Source organism: Thermobia domestica, chromosome 4, assembly GCF_964235325.1.
Source record: "Thermobia domestica chromosome 4, izTheDome1.hap1.1, whole genome shotgun sequence".
Classification (NCBI taxonomy): domain Eukaryota; kingdom Metazoa; phylum Arthropoda; class Insecta; order Zygentoma; family Lepismatidae; genus Thermobia; species Thermobia domestica.
Genome location: NC_137457.1, coordinates 285037097 through 285054983, shown reverse-complemented (window position 1 = coordinate 285054983; position 17887 = coordinate 285037097). Strand labels below are relative to the sequence as shown.

General features: G+C 36.3%; 1 protein-coding gene across 2 annotated transcripts in view; it reads right to left on the bottom strand.

Annotated features, from left to right (window-relative positions):
• The window catches only part of LOC145684127 (apolipoprotein D-like), a 90032-nt gene that overhangs the window by 10402 nt on the left and 61743 nt on the right, over positions 1-17887 (bottom strand). For both annotated transcript variants that reach the window (XM_081756054.1, XM_081756055.1), the window contains exon 2: positions 5392-5520. The gene's annotated coding sequence lies outside the window, so the exon portion shown is untranslated. The remainder of the gene's footprint in view (positions 1-5391; positions 5521-17887) is intronic.

Genomic DNA, 17887 nt, shown 5'->3' with positions numbered 1-17887 from the left:
GATTAACGTGGAATCAGAACCACATGAGCTCCCGCTGGACTTTCTCTAAAATACACTAGACTCGCTAATGCGGCCATTCCTGGCTCATATGTGTGCCGAATTAGCAGAAGTACCGGATTATTGAGTGTCTGACATTTATTTGATTTATTTATTTATTTTGTTTTTTTTATTTATTTTGAAAACATAGGAGATATAGTGTACTATACTTTAGTAAATCGAAGGATATAATTTTAAAACTTAGAGGATATATTTTATTAAATCCAAATATACATTAATTTTCAAAGAAAACTTACACCTTGAGTAGTATCACTCACTATGAAACATGTCCCTAATTTATAACTGTCGTAATGATGGTACGCGACGGTGGCATGCTTTATCACTCAACCGAACTGTAAAGAATGCTACAATTTCGAATACGTACAGTATATAAAGCATTGTTTAACTAAGCATTGTTGCGCATATGCACGATAATTCATTATGCACGTGTTTTTAGTTGGGTGTGCGCCGGATTACTGAGAGGCCGGACTACTGAGGGCCGGATTAGCGAGAGTATAGTGTATAGCTACGTTAATCTTATCATATAATTTCTGTTATACAAATTGGACACTCAACAAACTAGGGGGAATTTGATAAGAAAAGGGAAAATTTTGTGTAAGTCGAGAGAAATTTTCTTAAGGAAACCTACGATCACTGATTGAAAGTATCCCTCCCCCAATTTGGGAAATCTGCAATAATCACTTATTGAAACGCTTAATTATTTCCTCTGAAACTATTGTTTACATCTCTTGCTTTCGTAGCTTCGTCAATCGTGGGGAATTTAGCGTTCTTTTTCAGGTCTGATGAACAAATTGCAGTATTTAGGAGGAAAAAAAAAGTACCGGTACGTAATATGTTGTTTGTAGGAAAGGCATAATTTCGAGAAAAATGTTATATAAGCATCTTTAATAGTTACATGTAGAGGAAGAGTAAGGTAATTTCTACTTGAATGTTGATAACGCAACGTGAAAAACAAAATGGTTATGTTCTTAATGAGGGTGTGTGAAATGTTCAAACACAAAATTACGACATATGGTAGTACTAACAATAAATATTACATAGTGATATTTATTGTTAGTATTGGTAGTAATGTGAATAAACTAACAGAGATTAGAAAACAGGCAAAATTACGTTAGGCTAAAAAATCCGAATGAAATAACTTCAAAAGTAGGTCCGCGTAGCGTAGGTGCCCTTCGGTGCGAGCGGTCCCGGGTTCGATTCCCGGTGGGGCCACTTGGGCGGAAAAGTGTAAAATGCTTTTTCAAGCCAGCCACAGTGAATGAGGTTTTTCCCGGATTTTCCTCATTCACACAAGCTAAAATTAAGGAACTTGAAGATAATAGTAAACACAAGGGGACATGCATAAGGGAATCAACGAATTTAAGAAAGGCTATCAACCTCGTGCTTATATATTAAAGAAAGCCGACGGAACAGTTCTCACTGATATGGATACCATATTAAATAGATGGAGAGATTTCTTTGACGATTTGCTGAACGCGCAGCCAAAAACTAATGTGCGTGGAGAAAAGAAGATACACACCGCAGAACCATATATTCCAGAACCTAACCGAATAGAAATTGAAACCGCTATAAAGAAATTAAAGAAACATAAATATCCTGGTGCAGACAAAATTCCGGCTGAGTTAATTCTAATTGGAGGCGAAAAATTCTAGAACAAGATACACAAACTCATTCTTCTTATCTGGAACAAGGAAGAATTGCCACACGAGTGGAAAAAAACAATCATTGTTCCAATTCACAAGAAAGGCGACAAAACTGACTGTAATAATTATCGAGGCATTTCTCTTCTGTCAACATCCTATAAAATCCTTTCAAATATTCTATTAGCAAGATTGACCCCATACGCAGATGAAATTATTGGAGATTATCAGTGCGGATTTAGACGAAATCGATCAACTATCGACCAAATATTTACCATTCGCCAAATACTCGAGAAGAAGTGGGAATACAATATCCCGGTACATCAACTATTTATTGATTTTAGAAAAGCTTACGATTCGGTTAGGAGAGAAACATTATACAACGTTCTTACAGAATTTGAAATACCAAGAAAGCTAATAAAATTAATTAAGATGTGTTTAAATGAATCCCAAAGTAAAATCCGGCTAGGAAAAGTTTTGTCCACGAACTTTCACGTCGAAAATGGCCTGAAACAAGATGCGTTGTCGCCATTATTATTCAACTTCGTTCTGGAATACGCTATAAGAAAAATCAAAGATAGTAACCAGGGCCTAGAGTTGAACGGTATTCACCAGGTTATGGCATATGCTGATGATGTAAATTTAATAGGGGATGACAGGAGAACAATAGAAAGAAATGCAGAAATCTTATTAAACGCTAGCAGGGACATGGGTTTAGAAGTAAATGCAGAGAAAACTAAATGCAGAGAATACATGGAAGTGCGTCAGGACCGTAATACGGCAAATTATGGATGCATTAAAATATTGAATAATACTTTTGATAAAGTGGATACTTCCAAATATTTAGAATCAATATTAACAGACGAAAATCCTATTCACGAAGAAATTAAATGTCGACTAAAAGCAGGGAATTTGCGTTATTATTCAATTCAAAATCTCTTGTCGTCGCGAATTCTGTCGAGGAATTTGAAGCTTAAAATATATAAAAAAGATAATCATGATATGGTTGCGAAACATGTCGCTTACTCTGAGGGAAGAACATAGACTGAAAGTATTTGAGAACAAGATCCTGAGACAAATATTCGGACCCAAGAGGAACTTCATAACGAGGAACTACATAATTTATACGGTTTACAAAACATTGTTAGGGTCATCAAATCTAGGAGGCTTTGGTGGGCAGGTTATGTAGCTAGGATGAAAGAAAGTAGAAACGCTTTCAAAGTCTTGACTGAAAAGCCAATCGGAAAACGATTATTAGGAAGTGGATCCAGTTGGCTAAGGATAGAAGTCAGTGGAGAGCTTTTGTGAACGCGGCACTGAACCTCCGGATTCCATAAGCCATAGAGTTAGTTAGTTAGTTATTGTTAGTAATGAACTTCAGAGTAAATTCTGTTGTACTGCTTTCAAGAGCATGTCTCTGTGCAGATTAAGAATATAGGAACCGTCATGTAATGTCTATAAGTATAATGGGCATTGTATTCTATTGTCATATTTTCAGAATATCATCTAGAGCCTACGAAAATAATTAAATAAAAGAACAAAACTAATATTAATAGCTTAATATAATTAACAACTCTGGATAACAGTGAAAATTTCGTATGTACTTGATGTACATTTCGATCTCCTGAAATTGAGAATGATAAAAAAAAAAAGTGTCACCGACCTTTTCTACAAAAATAGCATAAATATGTATTATTAGTATTATATAGTTACATATGATACATAGACCATGTTAACGCCGCCTTCTTTTCACTTGTGGAACACTTGTGCCTTTTGCAACTCACACATACCGGAATTCTCATTAGAATAAGATTGGGTGTATCAGAAAATTTCTATTTCGAGTGAACACTGGTACCTTATATGATTTTACGAGAAGGCTTAATTGACGAGTGGGTCGATCTAGCTGAAGCAGATTTGGTGCATCACCAAAAGGCTTAAGTTGAGCTAATGAAAGTAATGTAATCCACTTCGATTTACAGATTTCCTTCAATAATCCTCTCCATTTTGTATATTTCTTGTTTCCTATTTTTGGGTATATATGAGTGACTTCTTAAATCTCTCATAAGTTACTTGCTATCATACAGTGTTTTTCTAGTTTTTTTTTTTTTTTTTTTTTTGTAAAATTTAGGGATTATTTTTGAGATTTTAAGGCTCAATAGTGCAGTGTTCTGGCAGCAATGTTAGGATGTGTTGTCCCAGCCTAGCCTGCACCTACATTATCAAAATCCTGGCGCTGCCTATGTTGAAATCTGTAGTTTTTCCAGCGACGACATGAAAGCCAAAATATTCATGATAATTGTGATATATGGCAAACCGTGACTGTATAAGTTCGTTTTGTTATGTGTGTGTGATATCAAGAAATATAACTTTGTAATCAAGAAATAGCTGTTTTCGTAATCGTAGGAAAGGTGTACAACGCGTATTTTGGAGTAAACCTAGATAATTGAAACAAACCATGGGCTTCACCAATGTGCCATAAATGTGCAAGGGATTACGGAAATGGGCTGCAGAAAATAAATCATTTCGATTTAGCATCCTTATAGTGTGGTGAAAGAAATAGAATCAATCCAACGATTGATAGTTTCCATCGTCTGACATTAGGGGCTACAGTTCGAAAAATAAGAAAGTAATTGTGTATCCAAACGTTAGTTGAGTTATGTGACCTGGGTCATATGTGCGAGGTATAGTTATCCCAGAGCCAGAAGAAATCGAAGAGATGAGAATACTATTAATAGATAGATGGTGATAGATCCTGAATTGCTCAACTGTTGGAGTTTTGAATCATTTACTTCTTGATTTAGGATTGACGTGCATCAGTAATAAAATCAGTGGCAACGAAATATGGAGTGTATACAGAGAACAAAGAACACCAAATATGAAAATCCTTGTAGAAAGAATGTACATCTGCGTATCAAATTAGGTAGAATGAAACAGCCCGTAAATTAATTACCGAAGCCTGACGACTGTTTGATTCGCCGCTAAGGTAGGTCCCCAGATGTGTTACATGCGAAGTTATAGGAGAATACATTCATCGGCCCAGATATTTGAAAACTTGTGGCAAATGATGGCTTCTAGAGAGCAATGATGACCGTCTAATTAGAGACCTGGACTGTCTTTAAGAGTATGATTTTGAAATTTCAGGGAAACAATTGATCTCCTGACTATGTACGCATGCTGCATAGTGACAATCATGAGACGCTCAATGAGTTTGGAAATACAAATTTTAAATGCTCCTCTGAACATTTTTTTTCTGAAAAACTCGGTGCTATATGATATTCCACCAGTATATCAAGGACATGGAACGATAGTATGGGAAATCGAACGTTTGCATGATGGACGATTACTGTTGGATACTTTTCCGCAGTACTCCAGGTAGCCTATGTCACAACAGAAATGGCAAGATTTCCATCATCACAAACACGAGACCACAGAAATAATACGTTACAAATTGAAACATTGTTTTGCATTTATACTAGCTTATTTTGTACAAACTAAAACCATACACTATTTTTATGCAATACTTTTTTTATACCCATATGGGTTTGAGAAAACTAGGTGACGGCAAAAAAAAAAAAAAAAAGTTTTGAATTGAGCTCGCACATCAGATATATGTACAATATAGTTCTTTAAAAATGTTTTTTGAGCCTTCAAACTGATACCTAATGTAATTAATGACAACTGACAATTCAAATACCTTCTCTATATCAAAATCCTTTACTGAGTCAATGCGAGGGCAAGACCCCAAGTAATACGTGTGACTTCTGACAAGCACCACAAAAGTCAGGATTACCACTAATTGTGAGGAGCTATTTAACGACAGTATCTGAAAAAAGAAAGAAAATTATTAAAGTTATATACAGTATATATACTTCAATTATATATATACATACACTTCAATTATCCGAATCGATACCTGGATATAATAATTAAACCATTGACGAAAGGAAATTGACAACTAAACATGAGAGACCAATGTCAATGAAGATAGGCTGAATATCAATGTGAAAATTTCTGGCAGCCAGGGCCTGATCCAGGGGGACGATCGGGGCAATCGCCCCCCAGAAGAGGAAACTTTCTTATTTTATATATAAATAAAACCCATCCCAGAATGTGGAGCTCTTAAAAGTAGCTCTAAGTAGCAACATTACAACCCCCCCCCCCAAGAAGTCCGTCCTGGATCCGCCCTGCTGGCAGCGCTGTTGACATAATCGAATGATTACAACTTACAATGGAATGCGATGGACCCGGGATTACAAATTTTGAGTCATCTTGAAATTATATCGCTAGCGTAGTATTTGAATCTCAGCAGGTGGATGAAGAAGGTAATGACGCGGGTTCAATTGAACTCGGAAACAGACCTGCTGGGAGTGAGGCTTCGTTTATTTTAACACTGCCTAGAAGTTCGTCAAATACGAGCATGTACAGCTTCTTTCTGTCACTTTTACGGGACTTGTAGCACGTAAACGAGTGTCTACTATTAACGCACGCAGAACAATTAACTTCGTTGGACACACTCAAGTAACGCCTCGAAAGGTATGGGTCAATCCATATGAAGTGATTTAATGAGGGTGTTTGACCACCTCTTAAAGATTGATTCTATATTATATTTCATTAACACCCTGTACTAATAGAAGTAAACTTTTCTTACACAATGTAACCTCTATCATTAGTGTGATAATTTAAGTCATTTAACTATGGCTTGCTTTAATTTATGTAAAATCAAAATGGAAATATAATTGAGTTTCTGTATTTGTAATGTCTCCCCCCACCCTTTTGATGATTAGCCCTTCTAAGTGAGAGATACGTGACGAGCGTTACTTTCTTAAGTATTTTAATCACAATTCCCTACTGCCCTAGGAGCACAGACAGTGGCCCCAACAGCGGATAAAATGTAGGCTAACCAACTACCAACGTTGGCTCTATGATGTAATTGGCTACTGGGCCGAGCATTTTCCAACCAACCCAATTGCCAACGTAACTTACAAAAGAAGTAAAATTGTGCTTGAGAATGCTATTTAGGTCGAAACTCTTGGATAAGTGATGGTAAATTGTTGGTTGGCGAACATACACTGTAAATTATGTTAGGCAAATGTGTTCCTGAACTTTATTTTTCAATTAGTAATGCTCAATCATACTGAATGTTCATTAGCCTGCGTAAGACCTACCATGCCGATGACGAGCCTGCATAGGACCTATCATGCCAACCATTAGCCTGCGTAAGATCTATAATGCTGATCATTAGCCAGCGTAGGATCTACCATGTCGACCATTAACCTACGTAGGGCCTACCATGCCAAGGCTGCGTAGGATGGGCCAGCTGACCATTAGCCTGCGTAGGACCTATTATGCAGACCATGAACCTGTGTAGGATATACCATGCTGATGACTAGCCTGCGTAGGATCTACCATGCTAATCATTAGCCTACGTAGAATCTATCATGGCGAACGTTAACCAACGTAAGACTTGCCATATCAACTATTAGCCTGCGTAGGATGTACCAGCTGACTATTAGCTGGCGTGGCCTACCATGCAGACCAAGAGCCTCTGTAGGATCTTCCATGCTAATCATTAGCCTGCTAAGATCTGCCATGCCAACCATTAACCTATGTAGAACCTACTATGTCAACTATTAGCCTGCGTACGGCCTACCAAGGTGCTGCTAATGTTGCAATCACCGTTCATAAATTTTCTGTTAGTACTCACCAGCATTGTTGTATTTATTTTCTGATGTAAAAGAAAGCTAACTCCTCTTCAAACAGCATGAATAAACATGATATCAAAACCACAAAATACGATCACTAAACGATTGGATGTTGGAAGGCACTTATTGGACATTTCATTGATTCAAACTTTTAATTTACGGAAATTCCTAATTTAGTCCTTCCAAAGTATCCATAAAAGACTTCCTCTTTGTTCTGTGAAGAGACACGCTTCAACGAGAAAGCTAATCCCCGTGTTTAATGTCCAAATTGCAATGTATTCTTCTGTCGCACCGATGAGGAACATCCAAACGTTGGAGTCATTTATGTAATAGCACAACAGCAGCATACGAATCAAATTGAATTAGATTTCCGTGACGTAGACATAGAATACAGATCTTTGGTTTTGGAATATCCTTCACGTGCTTGCTATGTATTTTTAAATTCAGATTATTATATAATTCATGGTATTGAATAATAATTGAACTTTGTTCTGAATCATTATGCTGTCTGGAATTATCAGAGTTTGACATTAAGAGGCCTAATCACTGCGAAATTAAAATACCTCTAATTTTTCAGTAATTATGACAAGTCATCTAATAGCTTTCCGTTTGCAGCTATTTAGAAACGCGAAAATAAATGTCGATTTTCTAAATTGCTAGAAATTGAAAGCAGGTAATTGAGTGGTGATAGCGGTATCAGATGTAAAATAATATTGTTTAGTGAGCTATTCTTCTACTTTTCGATTATCTTTTATCTACTTGAAGATATCACATAATTACTGTAAAAATTAGCGGTATTTTAATTTCGCCGTAATGGGGTTTCTAATGCATTAAGGGATTGCGATGACTCAGTGGTAGAGCGCTACCAATGGTGCATAGGATCTCTAGTTTAGATAACAGAAATGTGCCAAGACAGATAGAAAGATGGACGGACGGACGTAGGCAGTGTGCGAATTAGATAATCTATATTGGGGGGGATAAAATTAGGCCAACAGGACATAAAGTCTGAAGGTTCAAATTACAAAATGAGCCTCCACATATATATATATATATATATATATATATATATATATATATATATATATATATATATATATATATATATATATATACAGTAAAACCTGTCTTTAACGGACCCTTTATTAAACGGAAAACTGTCTTAAACGGAAATATTTCACGGTCCCATGAATTTTGGAGAACAAAACGTGTAAAAGTCCCTTCTTTAAGCGGAAACTGTGTTACGCGGACAACGGAAAGAAAAATAAACATTTAACGGAAAATTCTGAGTTCCGGACTACAGCGTTTAGACATTCTGTGAGACATATACATTACGCTGTCTGCGATAAAATGTTCGTTCTTTTGTTAAATATTTCTGGACAGTGTTGACCTTTCCCAACCACTACTCATATTCACCCCCACAAATTGTCCTTAATTCCCGCAACTTAATCAAGAATCATACGGAATGTCGGAAAGAAGAAAACGAGATAGAGGAAGAAGAGTAATATGATACCGAGTTCGAAAAAGAGTGTAGAATAAATACATATCAAGATGCTCTCAGAAGTTTAAAGGAACTGCAAAAATTTGCCTTACGGAAAAATGATTCTGACTCAGTTTAATTTCTCAGGCTAAAGTGTATGCGGAAAGTCAAGCAGCCAAGCAGCAATGTACACAGAAAACCCTGCTTGGCTATTAGAAAAATAAAGAAAACGTGTGCATAGTATATTTTGTATTCATTTTAATTTTTTGTGTATTTATTCGTAGAGGAAAGAAGTACTGTAATAGAACAATGTACGTACAGCAATATATTTTCTCAGTATGCCCCTTTATAAGCATGTATTTTTAAAAAAGAAATGAGAGGTCTACCTCCACTAAGCGGAAACCTGACTTTAACGGAATTTTTTGCAAGTCCCGCTCGATTACGCTAAAGACAGGTTTCACTGTATATATATATATATATATATATATATATATATATATATATATATATATATATATATATATATATATATATATATATATATGTGTGTGTGTGTGTGTGTGTGTGTGTGTGTGTGACATTTGTAATAAATAAAGAGATTTATTAATTTAATAAATCTACCGACAATAACTGACAATAACTATATATTGTCTGACATATACACACCCCACCAAACCTTTCTGGACGTGTTTAAATGTACTCACTTTTGTCCCCGTAGCTCTTTAAGGTTTATTTAATTACTAATTCGGCCCGAGCGATAGCTGATCACAAGCATATGTTATTGAAATCTTCCACTTTGCGTTATTACATACAGGTAGCAAAAATAATAATAATAAAAAACAGTATTATGAAAAGCACTAAAATTATCAGTTAAACCGGGCATACTTTTTTTAAAAAAAAAAAAAAAGAAAAGAAAATCTAGATATTAGCCTATCAAACAAGAAATTGATTGTTGCTGGTCCCGATTTCTGACATCAAGGTCAAATCGAAGGCCAAATATTTAAAATATCTCAATTCAAATTTCGAGCTTGTGCTCCTACTCCAGGCTAAAGCTGCGCTCTTCACGACTTTTTTCTTCCAAATATCGATTCCGTGATGGGGCTCAGGAAGTCAACACTTACAATTACTTTACTGCTAACGAGGAAGGTCCATAAACCGTGAGAGTTGAATTTTGATGAAAATTACTGACAAGATTCAGTTCGAGTTGCTAAGTAACGTAGTAATAGTCACTCGATGCGCAAATGCTTCGTTGAGCTGCTACACCGACGCCATCTTGAAATCCTGTAGGCAATGTCCAAGAATACCCTTTTAGCACAAAAATGAAAAAGGCTTTTGATATATCTGACTTCAGTATTGTAAACCAAGGTAAATCATCTATATGCGAGAGTACTTCCAGTGCATGACCGCCATCTTGAAAGGCGCCATATTGAATCGCCGTCAAATATGATAAATGGCAAGGGGGTCATGTGGGGTATCAAATAGCACTGGAATTTACTCCTGAATTCATTTCCGTAACCAAAGTTTAGATATCTGTTTTCACTTCAGAGTTAAGAGCTCTCTCGCTCACAGGAACATACCTAAAAACTGAGCAAGTAAAATTTGTGATATGAAATGCGTTCGTGCAAACACTTGCATGATTTTAACTAATGCAATAGTAGTTATTTGATCTACAATAGCCACTATACCAATCAGATCTTGAGACTAGTGAGAGATATCGTTAATTAAATTGAAATGCCTGTAGTGAAAAATGGAATAGCAGCACTGTAACGAATTATACCTATTTCAAAATCGCTATATATATGAGTCTTTGTGTGTTGCGATTATGCATAACATTTAAATGCTGTAATATAAGTTAGGTGGAACGGCACATATGGTTTTAAAGAATCTGTCTTGAAGTTAATAGAAAATTAATAGAAAAAAAATCAGAAAAATAATATAAACTATTGCACATAAGCAAATATTAACCTACTAACCTTTTGCTCTTCAATTGTGATGATGGAGTCAATCAATCCAAAACGTAGTGATTAGTACACAGCATCATGGAGCAGTGCAAACACTTAACAAATGCACTTTCGTCACAATCTTCATGACCACAGACACTATTTTCTACTAGTCTTCAGAACATTTGTAAATGAACCAACTATTGCTCCTGTTACGTACTCACATTTCTGCCATGCATATGCAAGCATGTCCTTTAGGACTGCCGCACAAAATTGATGATACACAACAGAATGCATTTTCTTTATGAAAATTCTGCCATATAACTTGTACACCGAACAAGTAAACACCTGCTACAATCAGTTATTTATCACAGTTTTGATATGAAAACTAGTCTTGCCCTTATTATAAGCAAGTGTTTTATCGTTAAAGGTGGAAAGATGCAGATATTTAATTATTTTATATTGAAGGGAAAAGGAAGAAAGAGGCTTGTTTTATGGATTGCAACTTGGAATTGAATCTTGTAATAATCTTTACTGCCACATATTCTTAGCAGTTGTGCATGCATTCTCTTATCACTAATAGCAGAACAGACACAAGAAAAGTGAATTCTAAGTTTCCAGGTGTATCTTCTAAGAATTGGCTGTGAACTGATAATTTAAATCTGCTTCATTGTTCAATGTGGCAGCAATAAATCGATTGAATTTAGAGAAACTGTCAATAAATACATTAAAGTATTTTAACTTCGTAATATGCACGGTAAATTATAGGTCGTCAAATATGAGTATTGGAAAGGAACGCAATATTCTGCAACAATGATGGTCTTTGGGTAAGGTTTCTAGATTGGAGAATAAAACTTAACACATTATAATGGACCACGTAAAATTGCCTAAAAGAGATTTTTGGTTTGGTACAATTCAACGTCCCACACGCCTGCTACGCTAAAGGAAACGTGGACCTACCGATTATAGTGGAATCCGAACCATTTTGGTCGTTCAACTAATATGTACCAGTTTATATAATTTTTCTAATATATATCCTAACAATCCCTTTGGCATTCTCTGCTTGTCAGTACTATTAGGCATGTGTTTCATCGACCAACAGTCTATTCCATTACACTTTGAAATAGGTATAACTTGTAGCATGCTGATATTCCATTTTTCACTACAGAAATTTCAATTTAATTAACGATTTCTCTTACTAGTCTCAAGATCTGATTGGTATAGTTGCTATTGTACTGCATTAACTACTGCATTAGTTAAAATCATGCAAATACTCGCACGACCGTGTTTCATGACACAAGTTTAACTCGCACAGTTTTTATATGTTCCTGTGGGTAAGAGGGCTCTTAACTCTGAAGTGAAAACAGATATCTAAACTTTGGTTACGGAAATGAATTCAGGAGTAAATTCCAGTGCTATTTGATACCCCACATGACCCCCTTGCCATTTATCATATTTGACGGCGATTCAATATGGCGCCTTTCAAGATGGCGGTCATGCACTGGAAGTACTCTCGCATATAGATGATCTACCTTGGTTTACAATAAAGAAGTCAGATATATCAAAAGCTTTATCATCTTTGTGCTAAAAGGTCTTCTTGGACATTGCCTACAGGATTTCAAGATGGCGTCGGTGTAGCAGCTCAACGAAGCATTTGCGCATCGAGTGACTATTACTACGTTACTTAGCAACTCGAACTGAATCTTGTCACAAATTTTCATCAAAATTCAACTCTCATGGTTTATGGACCTTCCTCGTAAGTTGAAGATGAGTTTCACTATGGGCTATGTTATTCAAATAAAGCTTTTCAGACATTATTAGCGTGGAACAGCATACTGTACAGCGAAAAGAAAGATGGAAAAATGAAGGGTTAACTTAAAAAAAAAAAAAAACGCTCCAGTTGAAATGCTTATACAGACACGGAGAACCAGTCGTATTACCAAATGCTGAAACAAATCTTCAATTATGCGCTTATTCACCTAAAAATCACCTTCACTAACATGTCTGCTCACTAGGAGCGTATCCACAGCGTGTACGTTAACATATACTTACAACAGAATACCTCTCAGACTTTGAGTACAGTTTCAAAAGTTCATTTCCGTAAACTGTAAAAGGCAGTGATTACTATGCTAATTATCACAAATTAAATGCAACTTTTGAGTTGCATACAAACAAACTACTAGGGAATGAAGACCATGTGCTAATAAAGAGTATACTGGAAAATGAAATAACATGTTATAACAAAAATTAAAATAAGATGATAATCGATACAAATGTAGAGGATGAATATGACATGTCCGAACTTCGCCAAGTATGGTGGAAGAAGCTATTTTTTTACTTCTTCTTGGCTAACCGCTAAGAACATTTATAAATCCATATGTGGCTTTGTTATACGCAATTAGTACATTCAAATTCACGAACGATGACGAACTAAAGGGTACGAAGGTACAGTTGCAAGTAACAACCGTAGTCATAATAATATAGTTCAACTAAACAACTTGAAAATAGTGGGTAATTAGATGGTAAGTAGAAATGACCAAAACTGAATAGTTTACATCGATCATTCCGAAGAAATTTGGAGTTATACTGAGCATAGTTTGGCGGGGAAAGCGAGCATCCCCGGTGGGGATACTTCACATGGCTTCTTTGGGGGGGAACAAAATGCGATTGAGGGGAGAAATCCCCCTCATCCCCCCCGGTAATTCGCACCCTGGACGTAGGTAGCCGTTCTATAAGTCTTGCCAGACTTACACATGGTAGGGGCGGATCCAGGGGAGCGATCGAAGCGATACCCCCAGAAGAGGAATCTCTCTTATTTTATATGTAAAAATAAAACCGATTGCAGAGTTTGGATCTCTTAAAAGTAGCTCTAAGTAGCAGTATTACAACCCACAGCCCCTCCGTCCTGGATCCGCCCCTGAAGCATAGTACAGTGAAACCTCTCAATAGCGGACACCAATGGGCCATGAAGTTTTGTCCGTTACTGAGAGGTGTCCGTTATAGAGAGGTTACAGAAATTTAATTTCTCCTAAGGGTAATTGAATGCAGTAATATACAGTAAATATATTATGTATGGGCGTAAATACGTAAAATTCAATATGAAAATAGTCTTATTTAGTACAATTTGAATTACTGGGAGGGATGAAGGAGAAATTCATTTCTATTAAATCATAGCCTATTATTGCTGGGCAATGTTTAACGAAAAAGGCATTAGTAAGTATCTCATTAGTAAGTGTCCTCTAAAAATCCTCAGTACGATTGCAGAAGAAACATGTGTGTGTGTGGGTACTGGCGCGGCATCTTCGTTGACAGAATGGATGAAAAGGCAAGCTGTTGGGGGTGCATATTTATTGACCCAGGCCCAATCACAAAGAATATCCTTTTAGAGAAAATAAAAAAGGAAGCCAGGAAAACTCCAACCCACACTTGTTCCAGTATCATGAGTAAAAGAAAAATGTTTCTTTTCCAAAAAAGTAAGAGAGGTAGCATTGTTCGTTGAAAATGTTATTGTAAAACAAACAATGTTTGTTTTGTTATCTATGAAATTGTCGGTAAAAATGCAAGGTCCAGACGAAAAGGATTAAATTTGTTAGGGAAGGGAAGATCTTTCGCATAGAATTCCTGGCCTTACGACTAACCCTGCATGAGTGTTATTGCTTATTGAAAATTTTCTAAGATTTCCGCCAGAAAGCAGTTTATTGCGGAAAAAAATTCAAGTTCAGCTGTTCTGTTTGATGGTTCACCAGGTCTGGACTCATGAGAGATACACTTATGGGGAAAAGACTTTTCTGTATACTGTAATATATCGCAGAACCGAGAACAATTCCTGTCCGTTATGAAGAGGTTATTCAAACGTTTGGGCGGAAAAAGACTGTCCGCGTCCGTACCTGAGAGTGTCCGTAAAAGGGAGGGTTTTGTTCCGTAAGAGAACATATATTTTTGCCGGGACAAAAAAATCTGTCCGTATTATAGAGGTGTCCGTTATTGAGAGGTGTCCGTTAAGGGAGGTTTCACTGTATAACTTGGAAGTCTTAAGAATGCAAAGGAAAGACAGGGATAGTAGAGAGTTGTCAGATGTCTCTATAATTGATTTGTTTAAAAAAAATAAGCAAATAAAGTACAATTGTAGTAATATCAGGGGTAAAAGTGAGGGGGAACGCGGGAGAACTCCATTACCCCACTTTCGAAAATTATCTATAGCGTCCCTCCACTTCCTAAAAAAAAAAAAAAAAAAATCGGTGGGCAAACATAGGCACGGGGGACGGCGTGACGTCTTCCGTACCCCTACTGTTTCAGATCCACTTTTACCCCTGAGTAATAGTGAATGTAAAATTAAACAAATAATGTGAACATAGAGAAGAAAATATTTTCCTGTCTGTATTTTCTAAATATTGAACTGATTCTGGGAAATAGTTAACGCGCATGCCTTTATAAATGGAACCGCTACTATTACTAAGCACATTTTACTACTGCTATGTTCATATAGTCTCTACAATGCATAGACGGAACGTTAAAAGTCAAATAGAGAAGCAATTTCTTATTTAATATCCCTTATTTAGATCCCAAGCAATATCTTCCTCCTATATTTTCATGCTTTAAAAAAAATGCAATTTTGTCGATGCTTTCGTTATGCACTTTTATCAATTACGTGGTCCTTTCCGACTGTCACGTTCCATGCGTGCGTAGGATAATAAAATAATTGATATCATCCTTCCTCAATTAGAGAAGCCGAAATAACGATGGCCTTGAAAGTTCATTGAAGTAAAACGTACAAACAGAGTAAAAATTCGTTTGGCACTAGTTAGTGTTTATAATTTTTCTTTTTGTTTAAAATTTAACATCCTATAATTCTAGACTGCGCCGGAAAAACAGTATAAATCAAAATCACAGCTTTTCAGGAGGCGTATTTTTTATATTTATTTTACCAAGCAGAAGTATGAATCACTTAGTCTACACTAACAGTACCAAGACGCGATTATTCAACTCACGTTTAGAATTAACTTATACCAAGTTAACCGGTGGTAGAGCATGACACATCAATATCCAATTTTGACTGATCTCATTTTGGCCAATTTCTGACTCACACTCAGTGGCGTATTTACGATTTTGTTTCAGGGGGGGGGGGCTTTGCTAACTTTATTCCCGAAAAGGTGAAAATTCTGCAAGATATTTCATTTACTTCAAGATGGTAAATAAAGTTTCGGGGGCGGCTTAAGCCTCCTCCCTTAAATACGCCACTGCTTGTACTGTTTCTCCTGCGCAGTTTAGAATTACTCTAGGGAGACAGTGATGATAGGACGGAAGGAAGAAAGTACGAGCGAGGAATAACTTTTAAGCTGAAAACTAAAAATAATACACTCTGGTAAATATAGAAAAAAGGATCATACAAAACTTTATATTTATGAATGAATCTATGCTGGTAATTGAAGCGGTCGGTATTATGGATCTATACACTCTTTCAAGAGCATTTCCGAAAGCTCGGGTGTGTAGTGGGTTAATGTGCTGAATGGATAAATATGATGTACCGAATAATGAGATGTAATATGAGAAGTTTGTCTTACAATAGGAAGATCCCGGGTTAGATTTCCAGTTCAACCTTTCTGAAATATTCTCTACTCACCTGCGCTTGCATCAATAGTCTTGTATTTTATTCCTTCAATAATACACAATTTTAGATTACAGAATGTGTTTTCAAATTTTCATTGTATAGATTTGTATACATATATATAATATGCAACGCATTTTTCAGAACACCAGTGCAGTCTTTTTAATTCTTTTAATTAATTAATTAATTTTTGAATAGGGCTACTACTTTCCATGATAATTCTAACATAGTAAATAATCAATTTATATTTTTGTTTAAAAAAAGTTACTGAAAAGAAAACATTTTAAGTATACTAAATAATGAGATCTTTATTTAAATTTAATTCCTTTGCATAACAAAGTTTACATTTGAGGGCCTACTAAATGAAAGAGCTGAGGAACAAGTATTGCAAATCAGTGTCGGTCTGGCCAAGTTGAGGGCCCATGGCGCGGGTTCTTAAAGGCCCCCTCTCGTATATCTATATAAAAGATAATATATAAACTTAAGAAATCAGTTGCAAAACATGGTAAGTAACAAAATAATATTTTCTGTATTGAATAAATATGTAGTATAGTCACGAAAGAAAATATTTTTCAGTTGACAAAATTTCTTTCCCTAATAACTCAACAATAAATTTATATATTAGAGTACCGATTTTGGCAAGTTATCAAGTTGTCACTATTCTAAGGATAACAACAAAAAAGATCCAAATTAATTCACTTGTACCTGAGTTGTTGGCAAAAGAAAATTCGTCAACTGTCAAATACTTTCTTTTCCGTGGGTACAAAACAGATCGCAAAAAGAAGTTACAATAATACTGACCATCAAACGTAATTGTAAAGGTACCTCAGTTACTTTGACAGTCTTTTACGCAGTTCTTCATCCGATGAGACTATCAAATCAATTACTTTTTTTTTGTTTACATTCTGGAATAAAACTGATTCTTTAAACAAGTGAAGGCGAATAAGCGCAAACGGCCGTTATGGACTAAAAGGGGTTTTTGCTAAGTACTAAGTTTCACTGGCTTACGGGGCCGTACTGATATGAGCAAGGGAGGCTTGAAAAGACATCTTTCGGAAATACGAACTTAGGCTTTGGCAACCTTTTTGTTAGACTCAAGAAAGCATTTGTGATCACGAAAATTCGACCAAAGCCTACAGGTCCTGCACCTCTTGCCTGCGGGGCCCCTCTGGCCTCGGTTTTTGTTGGGTTGAATTTAACGTCCAGTTCAGCAACAAGGTTATGTGAGACGTGGACCTACTGATTAACGTGGAATCCGAACCACATGAGCTCCCGTCGGGAATCGAACCCGGGTCTCCCACGCCCAAAGGGCGAACGCTAACCGCTTAGCCACGAAGGAGCTCTCCCTCTGGCCTCGGGCCCTTGGCGATTGCCAAGTAGCCAACATGACCAGTTCGGCACTGTTGCGAATTTGAAGTTTGTACCAAACTATTTGACGGCGTTATTCTTGCTATTTGTAATTAATT